This window comes from Cavia porcellus, unplaced genomic scaffold (assembly GCF_034190915.1).
Source record: "Cavia porcellus strain 051 isolate PalLab524CR breed Dunkin Hartley unplaced genomic scaffold, mCavPor4.1 scaffold_3, whole genome shotgun sequence".
NCBI lineage: Eukaryota > Metazoa > Chordata > Mammalia > Rodentia > Caviidae > Cavia > Cavia porcellus.
Genome location: NW_026947486.1, coordinates 62787290 through 62799502, shown reverse-complemented (window position 1 = coordinate 62799502; position 12213 = coordinate 62787290).

Here is a 12213-nt window from a genome sequence, read left to right as displayed (position 1 = left end):
ATAAAATGTTAATTTGTATGCATGTTTTAAGATATTTATTCAACATTCCCATTTCTCAAACTTGTTTTCTTGGTTTCCCCACCAATAGAGTCCTCATCTTTGCCTCCTTTCTTTAAAACAAGTAAAAGACACTGATATGCTAGTCATATGTAAAGAATGAAAGATTTTTCAATGTCCCTTATTTATATACTTACAAAACCTGATGCTCAACAATCTAGCTTTTATTTTGGTGCTGGGATACAGGCATGTGCCAACACATCTGGCTTCCAACTATCACTTTTTTATAATATAAATCATCAGTGAAGATCTGATGAACTAATCTTAGTTCATATATCTGTTTATTTCCTTTAATTAGAGAACCTGAATGTGTTTGTGCTTTTAACATATATTCGAAGTTACCCTGTGGAAAGTTGTCACAAATGACATCAACACAAGAACGATATACAGCCTATTTTTCCAAGACCTCTAACATATGAAATACTCACCTTTTCGACCTATTTGCCCAATTTAATGGATAAAAAAAACTCATGTTTTTATTTATCTTTTACAAATCTTTTGAAAATGATGGTTGCGCATATATCTATTTAACATCTATATTTTTCTTTTTCTTTTTTTTAAACTTTATTTTGAAGGTAGTAAAAATATAATAGAACAAGACAGAACAAAGCCAATCCAGACAACGTAGTAAGATTGGTACAGAACTTCACAGCAGGATACCAGGACAACAGTAATAAGTACCATAGTATATCTTGTTATCTTCACAATAGCTGTCCATTCAATCAGATATAGCCAAATCAAATCAAATACAGAACACTGTAAAACCATTCCAAAGAGAATATTGAATAGAGCATTACAATTAATCATAATAAAGTGAAACAGTGGAAAGAACATTTGACTTTGAACAGAAAATAGAAGGAACTCCCCCCCCCCATATTTGCTATATTGTATGCGATCATCCTCCCAAGAGATGCTCACACCTCTGGCCCCAGATGCTCCTGGGGGTGGAGGGAGAAGGCGGGGGGGGGGGGGAGGGATGAGATGGTTGATTCTTGCAGTTAGGCTCACGGGAGACGTTGAGTAGTTCTCTTCCTGGCTGGCGTGCGGGGCACTTACCAGGAGGGCAGAAGAAATGCTTTCTTGTTCAGGCCCCTAAGTTCCACCACGGCCAGATCTCAGGACACGCTGGCTGGTTCTCCTCCTGGCTCTCGTGGGCGGGGTGCTTACCAGGAGGGCAGACAAATTGCTTTGTTATCCAGGCGTCTAAATTCTGCCATGGCAGGATCTGCGGACACGCTGGCTGGTTTTCATGGGGCACATACCAGGAGGGCAGACGAAATGTTTTCTTAAGAGTTCAGGTGCTTAAGTTCCACCGTGGCTAGATCTGGGAACCCTATGTTTTTTTTTAAGTAAATGGACCCTTCTGCTTCTTAGCCCATTTAGGATGATGAATATTCATTTTTGTTTCTTATTAACTTCTATTTAACTCTTACATTGTGGATAATAACCTTTGATTTTATTCCTGTTGGTTTTCTGCAAATCTTCCTATATCTCTTGCATTTAGTTTTACTTACGGTTTATTAAAATTATGCCAAGGAATTATTGAAAGGGTTAATTTCTTATAAAATAGAAAACTAATGATGAATAGGGTATATAGAAATGACCATTTGATATGTGCTTTGTTTCTGATCACATGTGATCAGAGAGATTATACTATTTATCTTTCAAAAGGTTAGGAATTTAAAGTTCTGTGAACTTGATAAGATCTGGTAGAAAACAAAACATTCTTACAGATGCTTTGCCTGCATGATATCAAATATCTGGTTTTAACTGAGTTTGTTATTTTTATTATAATAAACAGATTATTCTTAAGTTTCACACAAATACAGTGATAGTGACAGTTCAGCTTTCACCCACAAGGGGACAATAAAAACCACTTAGTGTTCTGTCGTTGACTGAATACATTAGACTACAGATTGTGAAAGCGAAAGAGCCATCTGCAAATTACCCTTTTAGTCCACCTTTCCCTTATTTTATACACAAAGAATCTGGAGTCTGGAGCAAGAGAACAACCTACTAGGCCATTAGAGTCAAGGAGGTGGCCAGTCACCAAGCTTTTTTCACTTTCTAGTTTACCACACTGATTTAGTTAAAATGGCACAAACTGTAAACACATCTTTTCTAATATTTAAATTGTTTCACCTGTGTGAAATGAGATTTATAAACAACATTAACCATTTCAAAATATACAATTTAGCTCTATTTATTATCTTCACAATGTCGTGAACATATGCATTTGTATCTCGTGAATGCAAATTCCAGTCCTGACACTAAATGGAAATGTTACATTAGGTTAAATAAACTTTCTGAACTTCAGTTTCTTCAGTAATGTCTTCACTACCCGGTTGATATGAGGATTATCAAAAACAATATGTCTAGAAAAAGATACTCATCAGCAGCTCCTCATCTAGTATTAGTATATTTATCTCACATTAAGACTAAAAACTGATGCTAAAGAGGTTTTTCTCTTCTTATGACCAATAATGCATTATCTTTATTAGACTTTGTGTGTGCTCAAAGATTAAAAATTATTTTTTAAATGTCATAAAGTATATTTTTGTGTAGTATATACAAATGGTCCTTGTTAGAAGAATTATCCAAATTATGTAACTCAGGAATGAAGTACACATAGATAGTTTGGTGATGTGTGTGCCACTTTAGATAAAATGTGAAACAGACTTCCAGGTACTGTGATCCAATCCTCTCTTTTTATAGATAATAAACTGAGAAATAGAGAAGTAAGAAAGTCCTGAAGGCTCCACAAGCCAATGACTTACCAGACCTTCAACACTTGTCTCTTGCTTCTCGCTCCAGGACTATTTCCAGAATACCTCTCTGTGGGGGGCCAGGATGTTAACATTGTAGTTGGAAGCATGCATAGTATTAGGGATGGCAGGAAAGTGGAAACAAGAAAAGAAAGAAAAGATTCTGTTCTGGGAAAAGCACAGTTTAGGTTTCAGAGAGTGAAAGAAGCAGAAACAATTAACAGCAAGAAGATCTTGCCTGAAAGAAATGTCGTTGGTTTGTTATATCTTTATTATTCTTCCAACACAAGCATAATTTAACTACTGAGTTAAATAATGAAACTACTGAGAAGATGAGGCTCCTCAGTAGCTTTTGAATTATTGAATGAATAAAAGTTATTGAAAGTGTGGTTAAGATCAGAGTTGTTTTCATTAGCTTCCCAATTCTTTGAGTCTTTAATTGCTGGCGGAAGAGGTCAGCAGTAAGAGAAAGGCCTCACAGGAATCATGGTTTGCTTTCAGTAAAGAATTTTATATAGAAAAGTGATTGTAGAACAGATTTACATTTTTGAAGGTTAATGTGGGGTCTTGTGGAATAGATCAGATTTGAGGTAAGAATGAAGCCTAAAAGAACAGAGAAGAGGCTCTTTCAATCAACCATTCAGTTTTCAGTTGTTACAATAGAAGAAAATTAGAATTAAGAGGACTAGATGTGATCATTATAGGTTTAGAGCAATTCTTTGGCTTCTGTGCACTACTCTCCTGCATAAACTCTAACTTAAATTTTTCTTTCAGTTTGTGTTGCTTTAGATTTGTTCATATCACCAGAGTGTACAATTCAATCCATAGCTGATCTTGCTATTAGAATTAGTTCAATTGATAGCTTCTGTCCTGATATATAAAAGATTGAACTACTGGAAGCCCTACTACCAACACCTTTTTACTTTTCATCCCCAGGAGTTTCATTACTGTTGAATTTTCTCACAATACTTAATGTTTGTTTATTTAACCTAAAACTATATTAGCTTTCTTTGCAACCATGCCAAACATATATCACTACAATGGTAAAGTAATAATAACAGTGTAGTAAAGTCATAACATTAGACATATACATTAATGGAATGGAGCTGAAAACCCAGAAATAAACCCTACATTTATCATCAGTTAATTTTCAACAAGGGTGCTAGGGCAACTGATCAGGAAAAGAACAGTATTTTCAACAAATGATATGGAGTAATGGACATCCAAATGAAAAAAAAAAAGATGAAATTAGACTCCTATCTCTCAGTATAGAGAAAGATTAGGTCAAAATGTAGATCATAGACATAAATGTTAGAGTTAAAACAAAAATTTTTAGAATAAAAACAGGGTCTATGGGACCTCAAGTTAGACAATGGTTCCTTAGATATGATTGCAAAAGCAGCAAAGAAAAAAACTAATTAAATTGGACTTCATAATGACTGACATTTAAAACAAAAGACATTTTGTTTCAAAGTCATTATCAACAAAGTGAGGATGGCAGGATTGGCTGGAAGTTTGTGCTCCGTGCCCCTCCAATACATTCTAGGGAGTGGGCCAGCTGGAGGACAGTAAATTTGTGCTGTGTCCCTCTGCATTCCTAATGGCGAGGCCAGCGGGAGGAGAGCGAGTTTGTGCTCTGCACCCTCCATTGCATCCCAGACATTGGGGCCAGCAGGAACATGCTGAGTTCATGCTCCTGACCTCCTCCATCCTCCCCTTGACAGTAGGGCCAGCTGGAAGAGTGTAAGATGGATGGAAATCCCAAGACCCAGGACAACAGCCCGGCATATAGATGCACACATACCTTCAGAAGGCAAAGTAATCAGTGAGGCCAGCAGTGTGGAAGCATCTGAAGCAGCAGCGAGGAGATAGCAGTTGGACTATGGAGAACTCCACCAACAGAAAACCAGTCCCAAGCCCCACATCCAAAGGCCAAGGTCGGCTCCATAACCAGCACATCTCCGGGATGTAACACAGACACTATCACAGAACTGTAAAAACCAGAAGGTAAGTTCTTGGGATAGCTATAAAGAACCAACTACATCTAGAGGACAAGCTGAAGATCCGACATCTCCTTTCCTTCTTGAGAGAGGCCTCAGTGCTAGCGGTAAAACTATATATCATGGGAGGTTGGCGGGCATCAACATAGAAGACAAAATAAAAGTAAAAAGAGAAGGTGGACAATGGCAAGATGCAGAGGCAGAGTGTAGCCCCAGACCCCCATCCCACCCAGGACAGGTCTGGTACTCAATGAGATGGATGAAGTTGGAAGTCAAACACTGGAACTTTCTGAAATGATAACAACAGAAATGACAAAAAAAAGAGTGACAAAGACTATAGAGAAAATTATCTCTCAGGTACAAAAAGAAATGATGCTCAAAATCAAAGATATTAGAGAAGACACAAATAAAAGAATAAATGAGTTTAGAAGAGAATGGAAACAAAAAATGCACAACATAGCAGAGAAATGGAATCTATGAAACAGACCCAAACATATCCAGGAGATTAAAACCTTTAATGAAAGTATATGCAACATTTGAATGAAAGAAAGAATAGAATTTCATTATCCTGAAGACAGAATTGCAGCTAATGATCATAAAAAGAAAGATAATTCAAAAATATCAAGAGACCATGAGAAACCAATCCAACAGCTACAAGATGAAGAAAAGAAGAATAACACAAGATTTATCAGAGTCAATGAGAATTCTGGAGGCTGCACAAATGCATTAACTATCATAAATGTATATAAGCACCTAGTGCAGAAGCACCTCACTATATAAGACACTTATTGATAGACATGTAAAATCAAACAATTTTGTTGTAATAGGAGACCTAAATACTGTATTCTCACAGAAGGACAGATCAACTAGACAAAAAATCAACAAAGAAAAATCAGAGCTTAACCAAACCCATGAACAAATGGAGTTAATAGAAAAAAGCCCCAAGGCCACGTGCCAGTGGCCTGGAGAGGTCTGGCAAGCCCAGGATTGGCCCAGAGCAGAAGCCACACTTGGAGGTCCTGATGCCATCAGGATAGCATTGCTGAACCACCACCCCATTCCTTTCCACCACTTGAGAAACCCTTGATCATGGAAACCCAGGTGCCTAGTCCAATCCCCTGCACTGAGGGACTGGCAACCAATGCAGGAAGTGCCTGAGGTGCACCAATGGGCTATTTCTGAGGAACACAGGAAAATGTCGAGACAAAGGAGCAAAACACAACCTCAGACGTCTAGCCTAAATAGAACAAGTTTGGGGGACACAGACACAGTAAAATTAGAAGTCACACACCTGAAATTCCTGAAAAGATAGTAACTGAAGACACAACTTAGTCCTTATACTGTCTGGTTAGTTTTATATGTCTACATCTGATGGCCTGGACATCTATTTTGAAGATAACAAGAGGTATAATGGTAGTCATTATTAATTCCCTATTATCTTGTTTTGAAATCCTGTATTTTCATTGTTTTGATTTGGTTTTATTCTGTTTTATTTTGTTTGATTTTATTATGTCTGATGGTATGGGTAGTTATTTTGAGAAAAACAAAATACATTATAGTAGCCATTGTTGATTTTCTATTATTTTGTTTTGAAGTTCTGTATCACTTCAACTGTTATATTTTGATTGATTTATTCTGTTTTATTTTGTTTGGTTTTATTCTGTTTATATTAATTTTTTGAAATGAAAAGACAACTCACAGGGTAGGAGAAAATGTGTAAAACTATGTTTCTGATAAGATGTCAGTAAGTAAAATATGTAAAGCACTCTTACAGCTCAATAGTGGAAAACTTGATTTAAAACTGGGCAACATATATAAATAGTATCTCTTTAAATATATAAAAATGAGCAGTACACACAGGAAAAGATGTCCACTATCATAAGTCATCAGAAAAATGCAAATCAAAACCATAATGGGATGTTACTTCATAACCAACAGGGTGACTACAATCAAAAAGTCCAATAGTAAGGACCAGAGAGAATTTGGAAAAACTGAAACCTTCATTGCTGTAAGGAATTCAGGCTGTTGCAGCCACAGTAGAAAGAAGTTTGAAAGGTCTTCAAAAAATTAAACATAAAATTAGTGTGTCTCTCTGCAACCCTACTCCTAGGTAAATATACAAGAGAATTCAAAACACGTGTCCTCACAGAAACTGCAGGGATTTTTATTGCAGCATTATTCACAATGTTGAAGAACTGGAGAACACCAACTGTATGTTAACTGAAGAATAGATAAGAAAATTGTGATATATACATACAATATAATATATATATATTATACTTAAATGGGAATATCTATCACTTGGCAAAAAGAAAATAAAGTATATATATATATATATATATATATATATATATATATTACAACATTGATAAGCCCCCAAAATACGCTAAGGGAAAGACAGCAGTCACCAAAGACCACCTAGTGTGTGGTGCTACTTATATAAACTTCTCAGAATACACAGCCTGGGGCTGGAAAAGTGCGAGTGAGTGAATAGGGAGTCACTACTAATGGGTGTAGAGTTTCTCTGAGGGGTGATGAAAATATTTTCAAATTGATTTGGGGAGGGGTGCACAACTCTGGGAGCATGTTAAAACCCACTGAGCTATATACTTTAAATGAGTCAATTGTTTGTATAAACTGCAGCTTCACGACATTGTTAAAAAGTAACCTATCACAAACTGAAAATCCGTGACATGATTTTTATATCTAACTACTAAGAAGAGCAAAAGCAAAGAACAAATTAGCTATTTCCTTGTAAAGCAAAGGCTACAAGGTTCATTCCTAGATATCCACTCCCTAGATTTCAGTCCTTCTTACCATTGGGATGCTTTTCCAAACAAAGAAATTATGAGTGCCCTCAATAGCAAAAGTTACCATTCAAGGGCTACTATTTAACTGTTTAATTTGGACCTCAGGTTGCTGAGAATTGAGCTGATTATATTCTTGAGTTTTTTGTAAATTCTTATTATGATCCTAAGGTTCTTCCCTTCCTCCTGCTCTCCCACTCTCCTCCTTCTTCTCCTTCCTTTTCTGTTGCTATCTCATTTCCTTCCCCCACCCTAGGGAGGGTTAATATATGTTACATAGTCCTTAAATATACTGGCATCCTTGTCAATTGTTGGTACTTTTGTACTATATATTGTTAGCTAGTTTTGATAAAAATTATTCTGATTTAGTAGCTGCATAATTTTCACAGTGGTGTACATGATAAAAGATTCTTCTTTATGATGAGGACTGGATGTTCCAAGATCCGATTTGCTTATCCTGACCCCAGCATTCTGTTCTCATTAATCTTATTTGTCTTTGGCAGGCCTGCCTCCCAGAACAGACAGGACAGGTTTGTTACATAAACTGTTTTCTTTAGTATTAAAGTTCTTCTCCCTACAAATGAGATATTTCACTATGCTAAAGAAAACACCAAGGAGTGATTAAGAGACTCTGGAGTCTGACTACTTATGCTTAAATTATAGTATTGCCATTTAGATTGCAATGAACTTTACTTATCTGCACCTCAGTGTCTTCATCTTTAAAATCAGAATGATGATAACAGTAGTGTTTACTTCTGGGTAATCATGAGGATTTTATGAATTAAAATCTGCAAAATAGGGGGCTGGGGATTTAGCTCAGCGGCATAAGCGCCTTCCTTGCAAGTGTGCAGTCGTGAGTTCGATCCCTGGTACCGATAAAAACGAAAAAGACAAAAAAAAAATCTGCAAAATACTAACAATAATATTCATACATAGTACAAGTGATATGTGCTCAGTATTATTTGTTTATCATTATCTCAGGTCTTCTGGGAAACAGTAATTTAATCACATTCAGTAAGGTGGGCAGAGGGCAGAAGCTAGACCCTAAAGCAAACAAATCTTATGGAGTGTTTCAGCCAAGTTGGCAGTGGTCTTTAGGAGGCTTGTGACTATTTAATAGGAACAGAGTACTTAGTAAAAACAAGTCTGAACACACTCTTAGGAGTGGACTGAAACAAGTATTGTAGTAACTCAAAATAGGCGCAATTGTAGGTGGTACTCAGACTAAAAGGAAGGGGTTTTAGAACATTATGGTGGAAGTGTCATAAATAGCAAAAATAATAGTAAAACCCAGTCCAGGGGACACCAATTTTACTCAAAAATGTGTTCCCTGTGCAAAAAAACATTCCAAAACACAACTGCCTCAGTAATCACAATGGTATTTGCCTAACTTTGCCACTCAAATATAGCACAACTGTTTTGATACTTGAAGAGAAATACCTCCCCTGTAACCTTCCTTATAAGTGTAGTCTGATAAATGAACTACAGAGACACGCCAATTGTAAACATACATAGTGGGTAGGACTTCATTTTAAAAACACCTATCAATATAAGTCACTGATATCAGAAAACATCAGTTCAGTAAAATAATTCCAGGGGAACACTATGGAACCATGCAAGTATATTGCTACTTGTTGGTCTGGCTTAAATCAGAAAGATATTTGTTCTGTTATCCACTTGTGGATGGGATAAAAATGAAGCATTTCTGCAAGGAGTCTGTGATGGTTAATCTTGATTGAAAACTTGACTGGCTTGAAAGATTCCTAGACTAGTCAAGCACATTTCTGAGTGTGTCTGGTGGGTCATGGAGGCATGAATTTGGGGACTATTTCTGCTCCCTGACCCCTTTCTTTCTGGCTTTTCCCCCTCTTCCCATTTTCTGCTTTCCAGATGCCATATATTAAGCAGTTTTTCTCTACCATCTCCTTTTATCATGATATTTTTGCCTTGGAGCCAGCTGACCACAGACAAAAATCTTTGAAACAGTGAGCCTAAATAAATTCTTCTGCCATTAAGCTTTCTTGGTTCAGTTATTTTGATCAGCAACAGAAAAGCCCACTAATAGAGTCCTCATATCCATCTGAACATCAAGGATTGTCAGAAAATGAATGAATGACAAATCTTCATGCATACAGACATCAAGAAAACATAACTAACTTAAAGTATTACCTGACCGTACAATGAAGCTAAGTAATGATTACAGGAAGTTTATTGCAGGATTTTTTAAGCTTTGTGTTCATTCGAAATTTTCTGTAAGAAAACGTTTCAAAGACTGTTCCTAAATTGAAAGTAGATTTTAAGTGTTTCTTCAACCAATGGATCTACAAGTATAATTACTGCTGTATTAAATGCCTGAGAAAGTTATAACCTTAGAAATATATTTTCATATTTGAAATGGTTAGAAAAACTGCTACAAAAAATGATCAGTGATGTTGGAAATGTGCAGTCTATGGCAAATGCAATATGATTCATTAGAACCAGAATTTCTATTAATTTCAGGTAAGAAAATTGATGACATTTTATTATTTAAACTTTATATTTTATTTTATTACTTAATACCATATTATTATCTAATATAAAGACTGACTATAGTGCCCTTACACAGTTTTTTAAAGCAATTTTTTACTAAACAATGAGTAAGAAATTAAGTGCCTTTCAAAAGAAATATGCCACAGACAGAGTAATTGAAAACAGATATTTGGAACTGTTTTCACCATCTTGTGATTCTGTTGCTGATAACTAGTTGTTTCTTATTTGCCCAGCTATAAAAAGAAGAGTAACAGAACATTTTTAACTTGCCTAAAAGAGTCTACTTCAGTACCTTGAAATCATTCATAAAACATAGTTTAGTTTACAAAATCCACTGATTGATGTTAGGGAAATTTAATAAGTTAATTTCAACAAAAGACTTTATGCAATTATGCAAGTGAGCCTGAAAATTCAATAGCATGTTTTACTGAGCACTACCAATATCAAATTGGATCCATTTAGATCCATGAATCTTCATAAGGTATCATTTTTAGCTATGACATCCATTCAAGCCAATTGCCAGTTTAACCTGAACTCAATATTCCAAAATGCTATACTACGATTTCAAAACTAATAATGCGTACTCAGTCACTTTGTTTCACTAAAATATTAGTAGTAACATTTTTCAAGTAAGACATTGATGTTATATATCATTAAATAAAACAAAATTTATTTTAAAATTATTTCATATTTATCTCATATTTTAAATGTCTTACTTTGCAACTTTAAAGTTAATATATTAGAATAGTAGTAAACAAATATAACATCAATATATTCATCTTGGGATCCTATTAAAATACAGTTTCTGAATTAGTAATTGCAGGTTGGGGGCTGAGATTGAATTTTAGCCAACTCGGTGATGACCCTGCCGCTACTTGTCCTCAGACCTCAGTTAAAGTAGCAAGGACACGGTTGTTTGGAGTGTTCTCCTAATAAGGTTGCACAATAGATTTATTTGGAGACGACTAGGAGATTAAGTTACCACATTTCCTTCTGATTGTTCTCCCTAAATATTTCTTCTGTCAGTGGAGTGTTGGGTTCTGTTCTCTGACAAACACCATAACGCCTCTAATCTCTGCAGCTTTACAATTCGGCTGAACTGGAATAGAATCAAAACATCCTCATGAGTTAAGCAATGTGACAAATAAAGGCACATGCTCCAGACTGGAGATGTTTTTGTCCATAAGCCTGATGTTAAGATTAAATGAAATAAGATGTATAAAGCATTTTCCAGAATACTCAAGAAGGTATAGCTATTATTGTTGGAGAGGATTGCCTGTAAACTGGGTCAAGAGTCTCTTCAGACAATTTTTGGGATCTTTTCAAATGCTGAAATAAGCCACCAGAAAACAATGACCATCAAAGCATGATATATGCATGTATGGGAATGTCAAAGTGAAACCTATTTGTATAATTAATATGCATCAATGATGATAAATATAATAATAATAAAACAATTACAATCCAAAAATCTATGTCATAATGTATGGCTAAAAATTTTTATTCTGAAAAGTATTTTTAAAATGTCTTAATTACTATAATGCCCCATGACATCCTCAAAATAGTAAAAATCAAACAACAGAATAGAATAGAAACAATAAAAACAAAACAATGAATGCAATATTGGCTTCAAAACAAGCCAATAGCAATTCCAAAATTACTACCATACTATATCTTGCTATTTTTGAAATAGCTGCTCCTGCTATTGGCTTTAACATAATCAAACAAAACAAAAGGGAATAAATCCCAACCCAACAAAACAATAGAAATGACACAGGACTTCAAAACAAAGACCATAGGGAATCAACAATGGCTACAACCTTGAGGAGATCCCCCTACTCCAGATGTCACACTATTGTTGATTTTGTAATGTTTTGAAGTCATGTATCTCTTACACTGGTTTGTTTTAATTAGCTTTATTCTGTTTTATTCTCTTTAAAATAAAATTTTAAAAATTGAAAAAATGTTTTAAACCACTTCAGTTATTAAAAAAAAACCAACAACAGCTGTCGGTGTCGCTCCCGGCCGGCAGGAAAAACACACGACAGATTCTGA